Genomic DNA, 20,209 nt, shown 5'->3' on the forward strand with positions numbered 1-20,209 from the left:
ACCTATACTGTGCCTGTGATTATTATTACCGAAAAGTGTAATGCTACGATCAAACCTTTTCGCTAGGTCGGCGCCCTCGACCCAGATTGCAGCTACCTCTGATGACACTGGCCTATTATATCTCCGTTGTTCAAGCCTCTCGTCGGTGTTGAGGTCTATCTTGTAATCATCGAGGTGATCCTTGTGTGCACCCAAACTCCTAAATTGTTGTGAGTACGGGTTTGCATGGAGTATGTCCACTAACACCTTGACGACATTCTGGTCCAATTGTTTGGTGGCAGCCTTGCGATGGGTCAGGTTTGGGTCGTCATCATAGAAGTACAGCTGAAGATGTTCTGGACGTGAGCTTGGCCCGAAGGAATGCACGTTGTGGTAGATGGTGTCGTGCGCCCGGAAAGTGTACACACCAGACTTCATGTTTGTGTAGTTTTCATCGAGGTTGACGCCAAGGGTTGTGAATGCGAAGTGTCCATTAAAGAATCGTATGTTTTCCCGAAAGTGTCTAGAGTCTGCATCCATGCTGGACCAAAGCCTCATTAGCTCGGGGATGGGATCTGGTTCCTTGAGCTCAATCTGCCCATTGCGACAACAGAAACCGTCGGTCTCAGACTCAAACTTCTTGGCCTTGCAGTGGTCGCAGTTCTTGGCGTGCTTCAGGATGTGTGTTCTATCTGGGAGGTTTGAGTAGACAAACTCGAACGGATCAATGTCAACAGACTCAGCGCTAGACATGTTCGTGACTTCATCTCCATCATGGCTATCATCATCGGATCCTATTTGCATTTGTTCAAACACCGCACTCAGAGCAGCATAAACAGATATTTCAAATAAGTCAAACTATCTCCTAATTCACCATAGACGATACCTTGCGAGCCAAACAGATAATACTCATCATCCATGAAGGCGGATGATATCGTATCATCGTCCACGATGGTGCTTATGAATGCCCCCATATCTTCTGCAACATCGTAGAGATAGTAAGCAAAAGAGGGTAAAGCGAAATTTTGTTCTAAAGATTGTGACAATAACAAATTTTTACCATTGGTTCCGACGGTGTAAGACAGGATGGTCATTGATGGGGCGGAATCAGCTAGAGCCAGAACATCTGGCCGTGGCATTGCGATAGATTCTATGGATGGGGTGTTTTTCATTCTATGGTAATTTCCCTTTCTCTTTGCACTTGACCGCACCTTCTCATCGGAAGTCATAATTTTCCGGCGCTCCATGCGTGTCTCTCGTTGCCTCTGATTTTGCTCTTGAACATTGATTGTGCCCTCTTCCCGTTTCTTCTGTTTACCATCTCGTCTCCTTGCGTTATCATGATCCTTCTGCTCGATTGTTAATTTAGAATTGCGTTGTTTATCGTAAGTCCTCTTGGCTAGGGTTTTATGACGAACACTATCATATTGTGAACTTGATGGAGGCAAATTTTCATCATCAGTCAATAATGATGCAATGTTGTAGTTAGTAGGGTTTGCTGATTCAAAATCACTGGTGCTATTGAACACAACTTCAGGTGTAATGGAAGAATGTAGTATATGGCGAGCTAGATATTTCTCATGAATGTCATCACATGCGAGTGTGTTTGAAGCACGAAACATTGCATCATCAATTGACACGGATGTATAGCTGGAGCTAATTGGGTTGTCTGGTTCAACAATAATATGTCATCATTCATCTCAATTTATTTTCAAATATAATGAAGAAACTTGAATATAGTCAAAGTATGGTAAATCATTGTCAGGAAACATATAGCATGGTATAAAATTACCTGATACCGTAAGGGGTGTCAGTTTTTCATCATTCTTTAGTGTAGCTGAAGAACGCGGTGTTGCATCATCAAGTGAGATGACATGTTCATCAATTCATTATTTACAAGATATAGAGCGGGCGTTGTTAAACATTTGGGACTTCGGAAGTAAATAGATGTTAATACAATCTTACTTGATATCGTATGGAGAGTAAGTTTTTCATCTTCGATAAGCATCTCTCTTTTCTTCTTATAAGAAGCTCGTCTTTTTGCATTTATCTACTCCCTTTTTTCGACAGTCAAGTTTTTATTGCATCCACCTGGACGTATTAGCCTAATTTCTTTGGTGTTATCCAAGACAACCCCTGTTGTCATGTTTCAACAAGAATATGTCATCATACTTGGAAAATACATTATTCAAGTGCAATGCTACATCATTAGGATGAAACATAAAATAGTTAACAACGCTACCTGATATAGTAAGGGGAGGCACATTTTCATAATGATTGAGTGTAGTTGATAATGACAACGCTGCATCGTCATGTGAGGATGATGTAACACCGCAGCTAGCTGGGTTGGATGGTTATACAATACGATGAAAACATATGCCAAAAATAATGACATTTCATAAATCATTACGATATTCACAAACATATCACAAGCTTACTTGTCATTGTATGTGGAGCAAGATTTTTATCTGCTATAAGCATATCTCTTTTCTTTCGATAAGAAGCCCGCCTCTTTGCGTTTATCTGCTCTCTTTGTTCGTCCGTCAATTTTTTTTGAGCCCAACTGGAGGTATCTGCCTTGTTTCCTTGGTGTTATTCAAGACAGCTTCTTGTGTCATATTAGTTGGGTTAGCTATTTGAACAAAGGAAACAATTCATCTTACTAAAAAGACAGTACCCATGTACAATGCTAACTCATTAGGTTGAAACTTAAAATAGATAAGAAGGATACATGATATCGTAAGGGGATCCACATTTTCATCTTGATTAAGGGTACATGATAATGACAACGATGCATCATAACAAGCTTGCATGTTTGAGGTTACAAGCTTATTTGTTTTGTCACTCAACATTTCATTGCGTCCAATTGGCGGTGTCTGCCTTGGTTGTTTAATATTTTCCATGTCAGCTCCTGGTGTCATACGAAAATTAACGCATGTGGTACTATCATAAAGATGAAACATAAATTTTTATCGTCCATCAACAACCTACATAAGAGAACCCATAGCTTGTTTTCAAAAAGTGTACCTCGTATCACATGGCAAGGTTGATGAACATTCGTGATATCATTAAAGAGCCCTGTGACATGAGAGTCAGCATTCCAGAATAAGTCAGCACATTTTCATACTAAAAAGAATGACGAAAACATATCACAATCTTACTTGTCGTCGTTTGGTGAGTTGTCTTCTCGTCTGGGTTAAGCATATCTTTTTTCTTCCGATAAGAAGCCCGCCTCTTTGCGTTTATATGTTCCCTTTGTTCTTCAGTCAAGGTGTTTTTGCGGACAATTGGAGGTATTTGTCTTGTTTCTTTGCTATTATTCAAGACAGCTCCTCCTGTGATGTTAGTTGGTATGTCATATTAGTTGGGTTAGCTATTTGAACAAAGGAAACAATCCATTTTACTAAAAAGACAGTACCCATGTACAATGCTTTATCATTAGGTTGAAACTTAAAATAGATGAGAAGGCTACCTGATATCGTAAGGGGATCCACATTTTCATCTTGATTAAGGGTATATGATAACGACAACGATGCATCATAACAAGCTTGCATGTTTGAGGTTATAAGCTTATTTTTTTCGTCACTCAACATTTCATTGCATCCAATTGCCGGTGTCTACCTTGTTTGTTTAATACTTTCCATGTCAGCTCCTGGTGTCATACGAAAAATAACGCATGTAGTGCTATCATAAAGATGAAACATAAATTTTTATCATCCATCAACAACCCACATAAGAAAACCCATAGCTTGCTTTCAAAAAGTGTACCTCATATCACATGGCAAGGTTGATGAACATTCGTGATATCATTAAAGAGGTCTGCGACATGTGAGTTAGCATTGCAGAATAAGGCAGCACATTTTCATACTAAAAAGAATGACGAAACTTATCACAATCATACCTGTCGTCGATTGGTGAGTTGTCTTCTCCTCTGGTTTAAGTATATCTTTCTTCTTCCGATAAGAAGCCCGCCTCTTTGCGTTTATACGATCCCTTTGTTCGTCAGTCAATGTCTTTTTGCGGCCAATTGGAGGTATTTGTCTTGTTTCTTTGCTATTATCCAAGATAGCTCCTCATGTCATGTTAGTTGGGGTGGCTATTTCAGCAAGAGATACTCCATCATCCTCAAAAACATATTATGCAAGAACTACGCTAACAATTATAGATGTATATTGTTTTTTAGTAAATCATTATATTTGGCATCTTTAAATTTTCTAGCTTCGGATGAGACCTGTAGCATAATATTTTTGAAGAGCTTAACTTCATAGCGTAGCATATACCTGTAGCTACATCTGAAACTTTGTCATCTTCGGTAGCCTTGCTTTTTGAATTCCCCACGCCTACAATGAATGGGCAGCCCTATCAGATCCATCATTTTGCATGACTATGAACTGTAAAATGAATCATATACATGAGGTTCAGAACATTGGTAAAAGCTACATATTTAACTTGTAGGCAACAATTAAATAACTACAAAATTAGCTCGGACGAGACCACAAAGGCCCATACATTAGGCGGTATAAAATGAGAAAGTTGATTCAAATGAACATCTGAACTTTATAGCGAAACAAAATACCTGGTCCAGTAGAGCATGCATTGTCTTCATTGTCATCTACGGCTATGCCATTTGCGTTGTATTCATCAACATTTGGCACATCTATATTAATTTGATCAGCATCGTCATCATCAGCATGCATGACTTGATTTATAAAATCACCTGTTCCATTTGGCAGTATAAGAAGCTTGCAACTGCCACTTTAGGAGTAGAGATACTAACATATATGTAGCAAGTTGTTATAGAACTCCTACCATTATTTTTTTGTTATTTTTAGTTTTATGTTGTTTACTATTAATCTTCATGATATTTCTAATGAATACTATGTGATAGTTGTAGGCAACGAATAAATAACTACAAAATTAGCTCGGATGAGACCACAAAGGCTCCAGATTATATGTTGAGCAGGTTGCAGGGAGATTGTCCACCACATCTACATTCTGGGATTCCGCTCATAATCTTTTTCGAGTGGTTCGCATAAGGCCATAGGCCCATTCCTCGTCAAGTTAATCGGTAATCACAGCCGATACTAATCATTCCCAGACATCAGTAAAGATTGATGTTACCTATTTAATAAGTTGCATGTGTTTCCCTTACCTGCATTTTTGTCTCTGTTTAGTTTATGGTATTGATGTGCGAATCAAGTTCAGGATCTTAGCGGCATAAATTATGAAAGTTGATTCCAATGCATACACCTGTAGGTAAACTTCATAGCATAGCATATACCTGTAGCTACATATGAAACTTTGTCATCTTCAGTAGCCTTGCTTTTTGAATTCACCATACCTACAATGAATGGGCAGCTCAATCAGATAAATAAGGGTAAATCTTTTTGCATGACTATGATCTGTAAACTGAATAAGATCCATGAGGTTCCGAACAGTGGTAAAAGGTACATATTTAACTTGTAGGATTGGATTAAATAACTACAAAATTAGCTCGGATGAGACCACAAAGACCCATTCATTAGGCGATATAAAATGTGGATAGTTGATTCAAATGAATACACCTGTAGGTACAATTCATTTTGAAGAGCTTATAACTTCATAGCCTAGCATATACCTGTAGAGACATCTGAAACGTTGTCACCTTCAATAGCCTTGCTTTTTGAATTCCCCATACCTACAATGAATGCATGCTTAAGAGCGGTAAACTCAACCAGATCAGTGTTGCCTGCTAAAAAGCTTTCTCCTTGTAGTTGTTTTTTCGATGAAAACTATTTTGAAAACAGATCTGCTATTCATAAAGGAAGTCGTCATTTGTTCTATGCAGAGTACAGTTTGAAGAGACGAAGAAATTTCCAGATGCACCCGCGCTCGTAAAATGTCTATATGTAGTGTAAGGCAGATTTGAGGCATATATTTGTGTATGAAATTTTGTAGATCCGACACCATATGTAGATCCGGCTCATATGTATTCGGACAAAAGGGCGTACATAGATCTGTACAAATACCTAGATTAGTTAGAGAAAATATGAGATATACCTAGTTCAAGTACGGCTGCTGTTACGGCGGCGGTTGACGGCAGCGCTGGTTCACGACGGCGGCGGTAGTTATCGACGGAGGCGATTGACGACGATGGCGATTCATGAAGGAGGCGGTTGAGGACGGCGTTGGTTCACTTAGTTGTCGCGGCGCACGCCCAAGGGCGCGTGGAAGGCGGCCTCCAGCACGGCGCGGTCGGAGGCGACGGCGCGCCAGAGGCGGCAGAAGCAGACCGCGCATGCGACGTTCGTCGGCGGGAGCCAGTGCAGGACCGCCTACGGGAGATCGTCGAGCGTGGCGGTTCCTGGAGGTCGAGGGAAGAGAGGGGCAAGGCAGTAGGAGGTCGAGGAGCGCGGCGGCGGCGGCACAGGAACCCTGACCCTGTGCGGGTGAGGACTGGCATTTGTTTTGTGCAAAGAGTTTTGTTTTGCGGGAGGAGATTGAAACATAAACCGGTGGGAGGTCAAAAATCAGGAGACGAAAATGAACCGGTGGGAAAGGAGAGACGAAAAAAACCATCCTTTGGTGGAAGGAGAGACGAAAAAAACAATTGTTGGTGGGAAGAGAGACGAAAAATAACCAGCTTGAGGTGGACGAAAATTAACCGGTGACGAAATTGAACCGGTGAGATCCGGCTACCAATTGCCCCTTTATTAGTAGAGATTAAAGGTACATGACTGAAAGTAGCAGTTCATCAAAAATAGGCTATGCATCAGATATAGGACCTAACTACAAGAGTAGCAAAATACTAATGCAAGCAGTAGGAAGAAAGACATAGGCGATATAGGAATGATCAAGGGGGGTTTGCTTGCCTTGCTGCTCCGCGGCAAAGGATTGATCGGCAGGGTCGTAGATGTACCCGACAGCAGCGTCAGTCTCGGGGTCTACCGGTAAGAAGAGGGGGAAGAAACAATAAATAATAGCAATGGTGCAACACAAAGCATGACATGGCAAGATGCAGGCTAGACATGAGCTAACGCAGCAACATCCGTCATAGACGGATCGGAAGAATATCTGACGATATTTTCAGGGTCTCGGGCTACTACCGGTCAGAGTGGAAACGATGAAAATGTTCTATGTTTGCTATGCTAGGGACGCGTGACAGACGAATGGACCGTGTATCCGGGTTCGTCTCGTTCTGCTCATCAACTTTCATGTTGAAAATATTTTGATCTGACTTACGGATTATTTTATATTAATTTTTAAAGTTTTATTCAATAATTAACAATCAAAAACAGCTTTAATTAATTCAACTAAATCCTATTATGACATCATCGTGATGTCACGCTGACATCAGCGGTTGACTGGTCAACTGACCAGTGGGTCCCGAACGTCATAGGCACAAGTTTTAATTAAGATTAAATATTGATTAATCATATTAATTTAGTGGGGGACCCACGTGTCATACTCTAACTATTCTAATTATCCAATTAACTAATTAACTGATATATCTATTTATTTATTTAATAAAAACATTATTTTTATTTTTAGATTTCAATTTTTACTTTTCTTTAAAAGGGGTGTGGGGCCTCCCTGTCATAGACAGCGGGGTGCGTTGGCCCCACCGGTAAGTGGCTTTAGACCAAATACACCTTTTTACTCACAGATACATAACCAAACAATTAATGTATTCTCCATATACCAAAATACATACATACATACATACGTGCATCTCATACATACAAAATACATACGCAAATACAACGTTTATTTTTATTTCTCTCAAAAACTTTCATCTCCCTCTTTCTGTTAACTTAACAAAGAGTCTTCTTCTGTGCTTCTCCTCTTCTCAACAGAGAAGAAAACTAACTTCAATCTCTCCTACACGAACATCACGTCGTCGGAACGGGGCGCCGTTCTTCGGAACGGAACCGGGACGGCGAGGGGAACGAGATGGTGGGAGGAGCCCGAGGAGGGGCTCACCGACGTTGACGAGAGGGCCCGGTGAAGCCGGAGTTCTCGTGAGGCGTAGGTGACGGCGAGGGGGAGGACGATGTGGTGACGGTGGTCCCGGTGAGGACGTGCCGGCGAGGTTGTACCGAGAGGGGCCCCGGTGAGGAGGGGCCCCAGGATGGAGCCACCGAGAGGGCTCTGGCCGACGAGATGGAGAGGGCCTCGGCCGGTGGATCCGGAGGGGTGGTGGACGGGGCTCCTGGGGCTAGGGCTCGGGAGGGAGCCGATGTGTGTAGGGGAGGGTCGGGTCGCCGGAGCTTGCAGGGTGGAGGTGGTGCCGCGGTGGGGAGAGGGGCCGACGAGGGGGGATCCGGGAGCTGCGGGAGATGGGAGCCTCGATCTGGGACAGCGATGGGAGGCTCGGGCGTGGGGTTCATGGGGTCTCTCGGTCTCCAGGGGAGAGGAGGGACCGATGGGAGGCTCGGGCGTGGGGTTCGGTGGTAGGTGGGACGGGAGGGAGAGGCAGGATGTCTGTGGGGTGGGTGCTGCCGAGAGAGAGAGAGGAGAGATCGGTGGGAGGGGGCCCCACGAGGGGTTGGTGGGGCGGTCGAGGCGGGAGCCCACGGGTGGGGTGGCGGCGGCTCAGGGTGAAAACAGGAGAGCGGGGGGGAGCCGGGGGGCTTAACCGATTAGGGTTTGCTCGTTGTGGGGGCTGTGGCCTGGCCCGCTCGGCCTGTAGGCCTAGTTGGGCCAGGGGGTGGGGGGGTTATTTTTCCTTTTCTTTTTGTTTTGTTTTTCTTTTTCTATTATTTTTAATTCTTTTTAGTACCTAATATTATTTACTATCTTTTATAATTTATTATATATACTTTTACTTCTTTCTTTTATTTATTTCTTTTACATTTACTATATTTCTTTTCTTTATTTGATTTCAAACTCCACTTTTAAATATATAGGGGGTTGCCCATAATTCCTAAAGTGCCCGATTTGAAATTATAATCCGCTAGGGAATTTTGATAACTCCCCGACGTTTTTACTTTAACAACATAAAATCTTTTCTCGTCTGACTTTATTTTAAAGCTTCAAATTTTGATTCGATTTCAACCAACACGAGATCATTGATATCATTAACGATGACGTGGCATCATTAGCGCGGGATCACTGTCGCTTAATTACAATCTTTATTGTAGCAAAAGTCGAGGATGTCACATGTCTAGACTCAAAATGGTTTGGTAGAATCCTTTATCCAAAGAGTTAATCTCATTGCATAATCTTTACGTTGGAATTGCAACTTACCAACATTACGTTGGATTCATGTAGTCTTACACGCTCATGACCAAACTGCATAATAGTATTCTCCTCTATCTTTGATACGTGGAAATCTACCAAGTATTTCTCATGTGCGGTATTCGGTTGCATACTAATATCACTACCCGGCATACATCATTGGCCCCTCAACATATAGTTGGGATCTATGTGAGGAATAACTGTATTTTTGTCAATACCTCAAGTCCCTCACATGGGGAGTTATTCAAGGCCGGCATGCTGATTCAATGAGGACCATTTCCAGTCATTAGGGGGAGAGTTCAAGTACTATAAAGAATGCCAGGGAATTAGTGGAATGTTCAACACATTTCTTCCTCAAATCCGCGTACTCAAAGATATGACCCATGCGTTCAACATATTTGCAACACAGTGCAAATAACCTGCGAGACACATTTACTGAATATAAAGGTGTCACACAATCCTACAATCCTGCAAAAGTATGCCTGAAAGAGTGGAGGTACCAACAAAATCCACTCCACTCCCCGTTCAAAGCAACTGGGGGAGATGTATGGCAAAAGTACATCAGGATTGAGCTTCTTGCAAGCAAGGATAGCAAGGCCTCTGAATCAGTAAATGCAAGTCAACTTCACGTTGAGAGACACCTAATGGGTAGTATACATCCCGTGGATGGGCAACCTCCACCGACCGAGGTCATCGGAACACCCGACTCAATCGCATTGGGAAATTGCGGGCAATCAGCATGGGTAATGATATTTCCATCAACTCTATATTCATATATATATATTGGAGAAACATATAACCGAAAGTCTACAACGGTCGACATACATTTCTCAACTAGATTGCAAAGCCTTTCAAATGATTCAGATCCAAAGACCATGTCCATGGCAAAGTGTTAACAACAATCTGACTGATCTCAAGCAAAGGGTATAATCTAGGTAGAAATGATCTTGCTCAGTAATGGGAAGGTATTCATAAGCAATACCTACACCGGTTTTCTTATGGAAACAGAATTGAGAACAATGAGGTGGTGAAACAAAGAGCAAGTATTCTAGCACAAGGGTTCACGCACATACCTAACTATTCTCCAAAGGTGGAATCTCGTTCCGCTAACTTATATCATTGGCAGATCATCTCTCTATGAAGTGGATAGATGTAGTGATTACATATCCATGTGGATCACTAGATTCAAACGTAGATGGTTCCCGTTGGAATCTCTCTTCTGAATCGAAATGCAAATGCAACATACATTGTGTAAAAAATCAGTAAGTCACCATACGACTTACTGTTGTGAGTACATATGGTACAACCGACGTAGTGAGTTTCTTATACACAAGGATTACTCCTACAATGATGATTATCCATGATTGTGTGTCTACAATGACGACACGTGTAATCATCTAAATGATGGGGGTTAAAATGAAGAAATTGGGTAAACCAAAATATCGCTCGTTAGTACAACTTGAGCACCTTCATTCATACATTATGGTGTACTATTTTGTATATATCCAAAATATTTTGGAGAAATTCATTGTGGACAAATCTTATCCATCCATAACCCTCATGGTAGTTCATTCTCTAGAGGTAGAGGAAGATCTATTTAGACCAAGAGATGATGGAAATGAGATATTGGGACTCAACGTTCCATAATGCCATTGGATCCAGCAAACACAATTGGTTGGGACTCAAGAATGTCTATTGATATCTCCAAAGGCATCAAACATCTTGTCCTGGTTTTCAAGTTTCAAAGAAATCTTAACATCAATACCATTGGATACATTGATAAGATCCCCGCTATGTAAGATCATAGACACGATTAGTGTTCCTACTAGGTGTGGTAGCCCTCTCATGAAGAGTCTTCGAAACAGACCTCATGGCTACATCCACCAACCCTTATCTCAACGATAATGTTGCAAATAAAATCATGTGACTAATTTTATCACGAAGTCTCTACCAACTTTTACATTCCATCAATATTTTCATGGAATTGGTATGTGGTGGCTCCGAAATTTGCAAGAATCAGGGGGAGTGTCTTCCTGAATTGTTCAATGCATCATATTATACTCTTTTTTCCTTCATGAGTTTCTATAGAGGTTCTCATAAAGGTTTTTAATAAGGTAATATCAACACAAGATCATATGTCCTACTTTCTGTTTTTCCCACCGGGGTTTCTAGGGAAGTATATACGACATATTTATTGTTCCTCTAAACTCGATGGTTCTTACATATTGAGTTAAGGGAGACAACAATCATTATATGTTGCAGCATTTTCTCCTTATTTTTTCCACTAGGGTTGAAGGAGTTTTGGCAACATATGAAATATTATACTCCTCACATTTTTCCCACACGGTTTTGGAGGAAATTTTAAGATGATGATGTCTACAAGGATAGATTAACACATGGGTTAATTAAATCTCAACACTCCCCATAATATATGCTATCCTTGTAGACATCATCAATAAAGACAACGATTCATTTACATCACTTTGTCTTGTCTCTCGTTTTACTTCAAACATAAATAAACCTGATCTTTCATTTTGGGTGTTATTCCACCTTCTTCTATTCACAATGATAGGGGTTGGAAGGAATATTCTCGGAAGACATCAAGGGGACAAATATGATGCCCAAGACGAGGTATTGTTTGGCGTAGCTATGGATCCTCACCATCATGCCATCCTTCCTTGCAAACTCATCACCATGGAGGTGGATGCATCTTCTACGAGGGATTGCTTCTCGTACTTGGATCAAGAGTCCTTTCTCCCGTCTACCACAAGATTGCTTTGCTAATCTCATGGCCTTGGTCCTGGTTCTCCTCAGCGATATGTTTCTCTCCTTCTTATGCACGTGGAAGAGGCATATACTTTCCTCTGATTTTTCATGTCCCCTGATATTTTCCCCTCAACCTCAGAGGCTCGCTCAACAATTCCATGAAGAGAGGGTTCTTAAGCATGCTCATAAGAGTTCATGGTCTCTCACTTAGAAAAAACATGTACAAGACAGTGGACTTGGTCGGTCGACGCATGCGCTTCATCATCTTCTTTGGCACTAGCGGCTTGGGAGATTTTATCGTTGTCTACTCGAGCATGGTGTAAGCTCTCTTCATAGGATCCCATGGCATCTTCTTCCCCCATTCTCGGAGGTAGTTCCACTCATGTGGCCTTCGTCTAGCCACTCGCAGCCATGGTCATTTTTTGGTCTCCGTCGTCTGTGTTGGTCATTCGAGGACGTATTGCTCCCACCATGTGATATGGTGGTTGTTCGGAGTGTTTTATGTGATAGTAGCGGTTCTTCTCCCCACGTGAAGCAGAGGAAATTGTTTGTAATCGTTTTTCTTTTTATGTCGGATATAATTGAGTTGGAAGCTGTGTGGAGCCTTCTAGCTCCTAGTACTATTAAAGTTGTAGGTATTCTATTGCCAAAAATACGATATTTAGATTATGAATACTATCTAAAGCAATGTAGTTCGACTAGAGACCTATGAAATCAAATTCCCAATAGGGTTTTTTCACGAGAAAAGCGATACTTTAGACCCCTTAACTATGACAGAATTCTCACTTTGGACCTCTAGATTGTAAACACCGAAAATAAAATGTGTGAACTAGTAAAACCGTATATATTTGATCCCATGGATGTAGTGAGGAGAAGCTCCCGCTCGAGCCCAAATGTAGGAGAAACTCGAAGCCCGATAAAAACAAGCAATCCCGTTACAAGAACAAGAGTATTTTCGATTGCGACTATACGTCCGGAATTACCACTCATGCCGACAAAGCATCGCCGAAAAGGACACGAGAAGGCGCAATCGAATGAGATGGCACGCACATTTAGCAGATAGAATATGTTGCCCGACCTATGTAATGGGAACCTTCTACAAGGCTCATGATTGGTTTTGGGAACCTTCTAGAAGTTTCATAAATCGGGTTTTTACTAGTTTTTATTAGCTTTTCCATTTTTCCTTTTTTTCCCTTTTTACCGTTTCTTTCCTTCGCTACTTTAGTTTTTTTTTACGTTCATTATATTCCAAGTTTATATTTTATTGGTTCAAAAATATTTCGTGAAATTCCAAATATTGTTTGGAAACTATTTCTATTCTCAAAACTAATTTCGAAATTCAGAAATTTAAAAAGCTTTGAGTTTTCAAAAAAATGATTGAAGTTCACAAAAATGTTCCCATTTTTTAAAATTTGTTCACAAAGTCAAAAATTCCAAGGGTTACAAAACATCTTCGGTTTTCCAAAATAATTTCAAAATTTCAATAAATGTTATCGTATTCCAAATTTTGTTCTGAAATTCAAAAAATGTACAGCAAATTTTCAGAAAGTTAAATATTTCAAAAGTTCTTGTTTAATTTCGTAATTTATTTTCAAATGCAAAAAAATGCAGTTTCCCAAAACAACCGTGCTGTTAAAAATTGTCCATGTTTTCTATTTTTTCTTCAGAAATTGAGAAAATTTTAAAAATATCCTCATTTTAAAAAGTGTTCGAAAGTTCATAATATGTGCCATTTAAAAATATTCTTGAATCTAACACGGATCTCCACGGTAGTGCAGTTCGCTATGGTGACCTCGGTGTGCTATAGCAGCATCCGCTAGAGACATTCCATTTACGATTGTGCCGCCTTAGTTGTGTGGCGCCTCACCGTTTCGGCTGCATTTTGAGGCATAATGCGGCTTATAAGAACTCTTAATATGGCCGACGAGACCTCATGTTCCGCGCGTTACTGGTGGGCCGACCCTTATACCTGATTCAAAGCGGGTTCCCCCAACCCCCTACTGTCGCGAACATGGGATGAGTGCACCTACATGTCGCTAGAAGCAAGACAGTATCGTCCAATTGGCCTGGCCCAGCTGGGTTACAGACCTTCAACAGTTTTTTCTTCCATTTTTTAAACATTTTTGCATTATATTCCTGGTTTACTTTTTAGTTTTAGTTATATGTGGAAATATTCTTATTATACTTATTATAAAAATTATTTTACATAAAATTCCGTATGCATAGCATGTATATATTTTTTACAATGTGTATAAAAGAAGGTTGAAATAAAAACATAAATTTAGGTTAAATAATGTTAATCATGAATTGGTGAATTGGTGAATGTGCATAGAAATATGATTCTGATGTATACAAACAATGTTCAATGTGTAAGAAAAAGTAGACATAAATTTTTTTGCTGATGCACAAAAAAAAATGTAGACTGTGTGTGGAAATTGATAAATGTGCAACTTTCTATGATGTAAAAAATATACACTGCTTATTGAAAAAGTAGACATCGAAAATATATGTTAATCATTTATTTCCAAAACGCTAAACATGTATATAGACATGAAAAAAATATAAGTTACCAAAAAAGTTAATCATGTATTTGAAAAATATTAAACATATATATATGAAAATGTTTCTAGTGTATACAAAAAATCTACAGATAAAACCAATGAAACCAAATAGGAAACATAAAGAAACAAACAAAACAAAAGGCAAAACTCCGTAAATCATAAAATAAACAAAAATATAATATAAATAAATAAACTCCGTTAAAATGTGAAATAAACGAGAAAAAATACTGAAACCTGAGGAAGATAAAAGGGAAACCGCAAGAAAAATAAGAAAAAACTAAAAGGGGAAAAACGAACAAAACTAATAATAGATTAAAACTAGCCAGCGATGAGCTGGTGAGCCAGTGGCCGCGGTAAAACAAGCCAATGATGTCCTGCGGATATGGTCCCTTCTGGCGCGACAGATGCTATCATTGCCCCGAGCGAGATCTAGAATTCGCGCATGGATGTGTCTATGTATTGTTTATTGTAAGGCGGATGTTTGCAAAACCACTAATTGAGGGACACTCTTTGCAAAGGTTAACTTCATTTCTCAGGTTGCGACAAGCGACGAACTGTATGTTATTTGTCGTAACCTAAAAGTTTTTTTTCTTTTTGTAGATTCGTTTATTTAAAATGTTTTGTCTTTTATTGTGCGTTTAAATCTTGAATCATTTTCATTTTTAGATTCCTCATATCAAGATCTTTAAAATTAGATATCATGTTCATAAATTTTGATAAACTTTTCTCACAAGATAAAATGGACAAAAAAGGAACCGGAAGTGTGTGTTTTTTACTTTCTGAAAGAGGCATGATTATACCTCTCGCAAAACCAAATCCATTTCTCCACGAAAAGTAAACTCGTGCCTTTTGCGAAAAGGAAAAATATCTATTTTTTTCTTTTACGAGAGGCACGACCGTGCCTCTAGCAGAAGCATACCCGTGTTTCTTGCGAAAGTAAAACCGTACCTCTTATGGAAGCAAAAAAAAAAAGGGAAAAACGAAGCAAATTTGTGCCTCTCAAGATAGGAAAACGCATATTTTTTTCGTTTCAGAGAAGCATGGTCTTGTGTTTCACGGAAGTAAAATTGTACCTCTCGCGTAAGGAAATATATTTTTTTGTTTATGAAAAGCACGACCGTGCCACTAGTGAAAACAAATATGTGCCTCTCGCAAAAGCAAAATCCTGTCTGTCGTGAAAGAAAAAAATGTGTTTTTTTCGTGTTCAAGAGGCATGGCCGTGCGTCTCATGAAAGCAAGAAACGTGTTTCTCATGCAAATTGTTTTAAAGAAAATCATCCAAGACCTGAGAAACACCAGTGGAAAGCCGAAAAAGACCCAAAAATAGATTTAGAATGCCGAACACGTGTGTGAAAACATAAAAAACAAAGTCCCGAATAAACGCCCACAGTGTGCACATGGCGGCAACTGAGACTACCACGCTCTCGGCCCACCCCAAGTAATCCTTGAGTATGCTCCTGAAGAGGCGCTCTTCGTTAGTTGCTCCCTTGAATCCTTCAAGCGTCAAAGGAGCTAACTAAGAGTTGTCAGACAGCAATTGGCATGTCCTAAATACTCATAGCACATGTGATAATTGTTTTTGGTATATTTGTTCAATTGGTTTTCTTATTTTAAACAATTTTTAATGTTATAAAAATTATTTGTTATTTATATCTTGAAACTGTGTTATTTTTTTCTAAAAAAGCATCCAGTTTTAAAAAGTATTCATTTTTTTCTTCTAATTGTTCGTGTTTCTTAAAAAATAATGGATTCCCGACTACACCAAATGTACAATGGGGTAGGACAACCCAAAAAACACGTTCTTTCCTTTTTGGGAGGTATGTCCATGCCTTTCATGAAAGCAAATCTGGGCCTTCATGAAAAATAAATCTATACCTCTCACGAAACAAAAAAAGGATACACGTTTTTTTTTTCCAAAAGACAATGACGGAAGCAAATTCATGTATTATTCATCAAGGTGTCGATGCTCAATTGCCATGCTCCATGGGCCGGCCCAATAACGAGGCTTGCAACTCGCTCGCGTTGCGCTTGTTTCTCCCTGTTCTTAGTCGCTTGGTTCTTAGTTGACCGATCCACCGTTGACCCATTGATACGTACGTTGGTTTTTATTAGGAGAAATATGGAAAATTCAAAAATTCAAATTTTGTAAAAAAGAAAAAACACTGGTTGATTTGGAAAAAGATTCCAAGTTGAAAAAGTTCATGGACTTGGAAAAAGTTCATGAATTTGAAAAAAATAGGTGATCAAAAAGTTTCAAAGATTTGAAAAAAGTTCAAAAATTAAAAAAAAACTTCAAAAATCTCGAAGAAGTTCAAGCATCCAAAAAAATCATGCATTTGAAGAAAAAAAATGATGTATCTATGCCCCTATATAGTGTGGGAAAAACTTTTAAATGTCAGCTCTTGGATGCACTTGATCCAATGGTGGAGAGTTGGCAAATCATTAAATTTGTAACTGTTGGGTCGCTCTCTATTGAACTAGATTGTGACACATGTACTCTAGCCTCTGTATAGCCAATGGTCACAACATTCTAGACATTTCGCATTACTTTTGAAACATTCTATCACCATCCTGAGTGTCCCCCGCAATGTATCTCCTCTCCTGAACCATATCATACAGTTGGGGCTTCTCCAAAGACAAGAACTTTCTAGAATATGCCAAATAAAAAATGATAAGCATGAGAATAATGACATAGTATATAAATAATACTCATGGTAATGTATATTTGGTCATTTGCAAATATGTTTCCGCTACGCATCACTTTTTAAGACTACATCCAGTGAACAAATATGGTGAGTGTTTCGACATGCAAAGCATGTACCTTTTGCTAGTACGAAAAAGTACATGGTTCGAGGAGAAGGTCAATTTTTTTAAATCAATCATTTAAAATGAAACAAAGAAAAAAAAATGCAAAATTTAAAGAAAATGGAAATAATTCTGAGAAAGATGGAAAACCTAAAAAGACCAGAAGCTTTCAAGACCGGTCAGAAGCTTCTAGAAGCTTCCCAAACATCCAGAAGCTCCTAGAAGCTTCACAAAACCGGTTGGGAACGCTTAGAAGAAAGAAAAAAAGTGTTTGTTACATTGATTGACACATCCACGAGTGATGCAAGTCAGAACAGCCAAAAATTGCGGCCGAGAAGTAAAGAAAAAAGGATTAGGGCAGGTGCGTCGGTTTGTAGAAATGTTTGTAATTAGGCTAAAAGCATTTACAGCCAGATCCCTCATATCTATCTTAAACATTTGGACAGGTCGTTCCATGAGTGACCGGTCACAAAAATCTGATCCAACGGGATCTTTTATACCCACCTCAAACGTCTGTGCTAACCGGCACCCCTAATATCCAGCCTAAATATAGGACGGACATGAGGCGGTCCGGTCACGCTCGGGCACGTCCGCGTGACAGGCCCGGCCCGCCACTGACCCCATCGTTGTCCCACAATATCCCCACTCTTTGCGCCTCATTCCGAACCCTAGCTCATTCTATCTCGCTCCATCCCCTCCTCTCCCTTTTCGAGTCCGATCCCATTGAGTCCAATGTTGAGCTCCGGCAACGCCTCCGATTCTGATGGCTCGGGCGTTGACTCCAAAGAGCTGGTCCTCCGCATCACCTTGGAGCGGTCCAAGGTGGATACCGACAAAAGCTCTATATCTGGGGATCAGACACAGCTCCCGTGTCGTTGGAACTATGATGCCGGAGCTGGACCCTCCTGACCCGCGCGCAGCTCCAGTAGGAGTGCACAGTATGCACCTGTCGCGTGCGTTGTCCTTCCCCGCCGGCCGCTCCTCCACATGGGTAGCGTTGGGTCCTAGTGCCCGCGTCGTTAGCCCACACCGCACTATAGAATCGGAGGCACGCGCCACCCGCCGTGAGAGGCAGCGGGCAAGGGAGAGGGAAGCGAAGCAGTCCTTATGCTGCCGCCGCGGGATGCCGACGGAGCCCTACGAGGACGAACGATCCTTGCTTGGGTGTATGGCTGGTCCCTCGCGACGGTGGAGACGGACGCTCGGCGCCTTCGACGGAAGAACGCCATGGTGCTCCGGCTTGCTATTGAGCAATCGGAATATGAGACGAAGGAGCTAACGAAGGAGACGGTTCGGCTTGCAAAGATGAAGATAGAGCAGGACAGGACCGTTCATCGGATGAATGGACCCATCGTCCTCTCGGACTCCGACTTCGAACGACAGCGGCAACTCGTCCTGTGATGACCAAGACCCTCCGTCAGCCGCAGACGGCTATAGTTGCACCGGCGACCCAAAGGGCAAAAGAGCGGCGACGAAGTGGTGATCTATGCCCCCCCACCCCTCCCTCTACGCAATGTTTATATATTTTTAGTTGTATAGCAATGTGAGAACTATGTCCGATGAACTTGAGATGATCTTTTGATTGATGTTTGATGTTCGTTTGAAACCGATTTTGTGTTTGTATGCTTTTAATTTTATTGTCCGATATTTGATCACGTAGAGTAACTCAACGTTGAATGTGTAATATAAATATAAGGCGCCGGATATGAGATACATGGATGTAGAGAGGAAAATACGAGACGCATTAGATCAGTGTCTGCGGACATATCCGCACGCGGACGTTTGAGGAACGAATTTGTAAGTTCTAACTCTAGATGTTCTAGAGGTGTCAAAGAGGTTTAAGGACTACCAGACTCTCCTCCCCCGTGGTCTTCCGATAATAGACGTCGGGTCGTAGCAACAATGAAACTCCTTGGGTTGTAACAAGGGAATCGTTTCCCATCCGCGTGCCGGCCAAACCGACGCGCCGGTCGCCTCCTGGCGTGCGCGGGCCCTTGCAACATTTTTGCCATCCGCGCGCTTCTCCGGTCAATGGATGTAACATTTTTCGTCTAAATATGTTGCAACCTGCGTTATTTTTGCTGCAAGCGTTTTTTTACCATATTTTGTCTCAGTAAAAAAGCTGCATATACGTTTGGTTGCAACTCTAGTTCGTCGGATTTTTTGTTACAATCGATGTTTTTTACTTTTTGGTACAACCGTGTTAATTTTTGCTACAACCGGCATCATGTTTTGCTGCAACTGTTCGCTAAAAAGTTGCATACAAGTCACGTAAATTTTTGTTACAACCGACGTTTGACTTTTGCTACCACGTACCATCAGCTTCGTTTTTTTGCTACGATCATGTAGTTTTTTTTTTGCTACAAATTTTGTTTTTTGTTGCAACCGTTGAAAAAATTGCTGCATGTCATCAAAATTTTGCTGCATAGGAAGAAAAATGTTGCATGCGGATCCAACGATGCGGACGACGCGGGGTTGGTGGATCCTGCTGCCCGCGCGCGGCGGCCGGCCGAACCCCCCTTGTAGCAATGAGTATTTAGGAAGGCTCCGTACTGACCCTGTAAAGGGCCAGTAGGTCTAGGGTTATCGCCCTCCTATATACACCACATACTGAATAAAACACGAGCGCTACTGCATATGGTATACTGGTCATGCAACGCCACCGATCGCCGAGTTGACAGCACCAGCTCCTGTGAGCAAATTCCAAGGAAACAACGGAACAAGGACGCCGCGCCAGCGCCACATCACCGGAGTGTACACGACAGAGGGAATACACAACCTGCACTGCCCTGCCAGTCCATCGCGCGCGACTGATGATCGACGGCCCCCGGCCAGAGCCGCGCCGTCTCCCTCCCGCCGGCCGGCCGGGGCCAGAGACA

General features: G+C 41.2%; 2 long non-coding RNA genes across 2 annotated transcripts; both read right to left on the reverse strand.

Moving 5' to 3' along the window:
- Window positions 1–2,032: 2,032 nt before the first annotated feature.
- LOC123446928 lies at window positions 2,033–2,443 on the reverse strand. Its single transcript, XR_006631456.1, has 3 exons — window positions 2,418–2,443; window positions 2,222–2,320; window positions 2,033–2,115 (listed from the first exon to the last, which is right to left on the reverse strand). It is a non-coding gene; the product is annotated as an uncharacterized LOC123446928 (long non-coding RNA).
- Window positions 2,444–3,007: 564 nt separating this feature from the next.
- Window positions 3,008–3,492, reverse strand: LOC123446929. The gene is made up of 3 exons (XR_006631457.1): window positions 3,452–3,492; window positions 3,141–3,314; window positions 3,008–3,057 (listed from the first exon to the last, which is right to left on the reverse strand). It is a non-coding gene; the product is annotated as an uncharacterized LOC123446929 (long non-coding RNA).
- Between the last annotated feature and the right edge of the window lie 16,717 nt (window positions 3,493–20,209).

Source organism: Hordeum vulgare, chromosome 4H, assembly GCF_904849725.1.
Source record: "Hordeum vulgare subsp. vulgare chromosome 4H, MorexV3_pseudomolecules_assembly, whole genome shotgun sequence".
NCBI classification, from domain to species: domain Eukaryota; kingdom Viridiplantae; phylum Streptophyta; class Magnoliopsida; order Poales; family Poaceae; genus Hordeum; species Hordeum vulgare.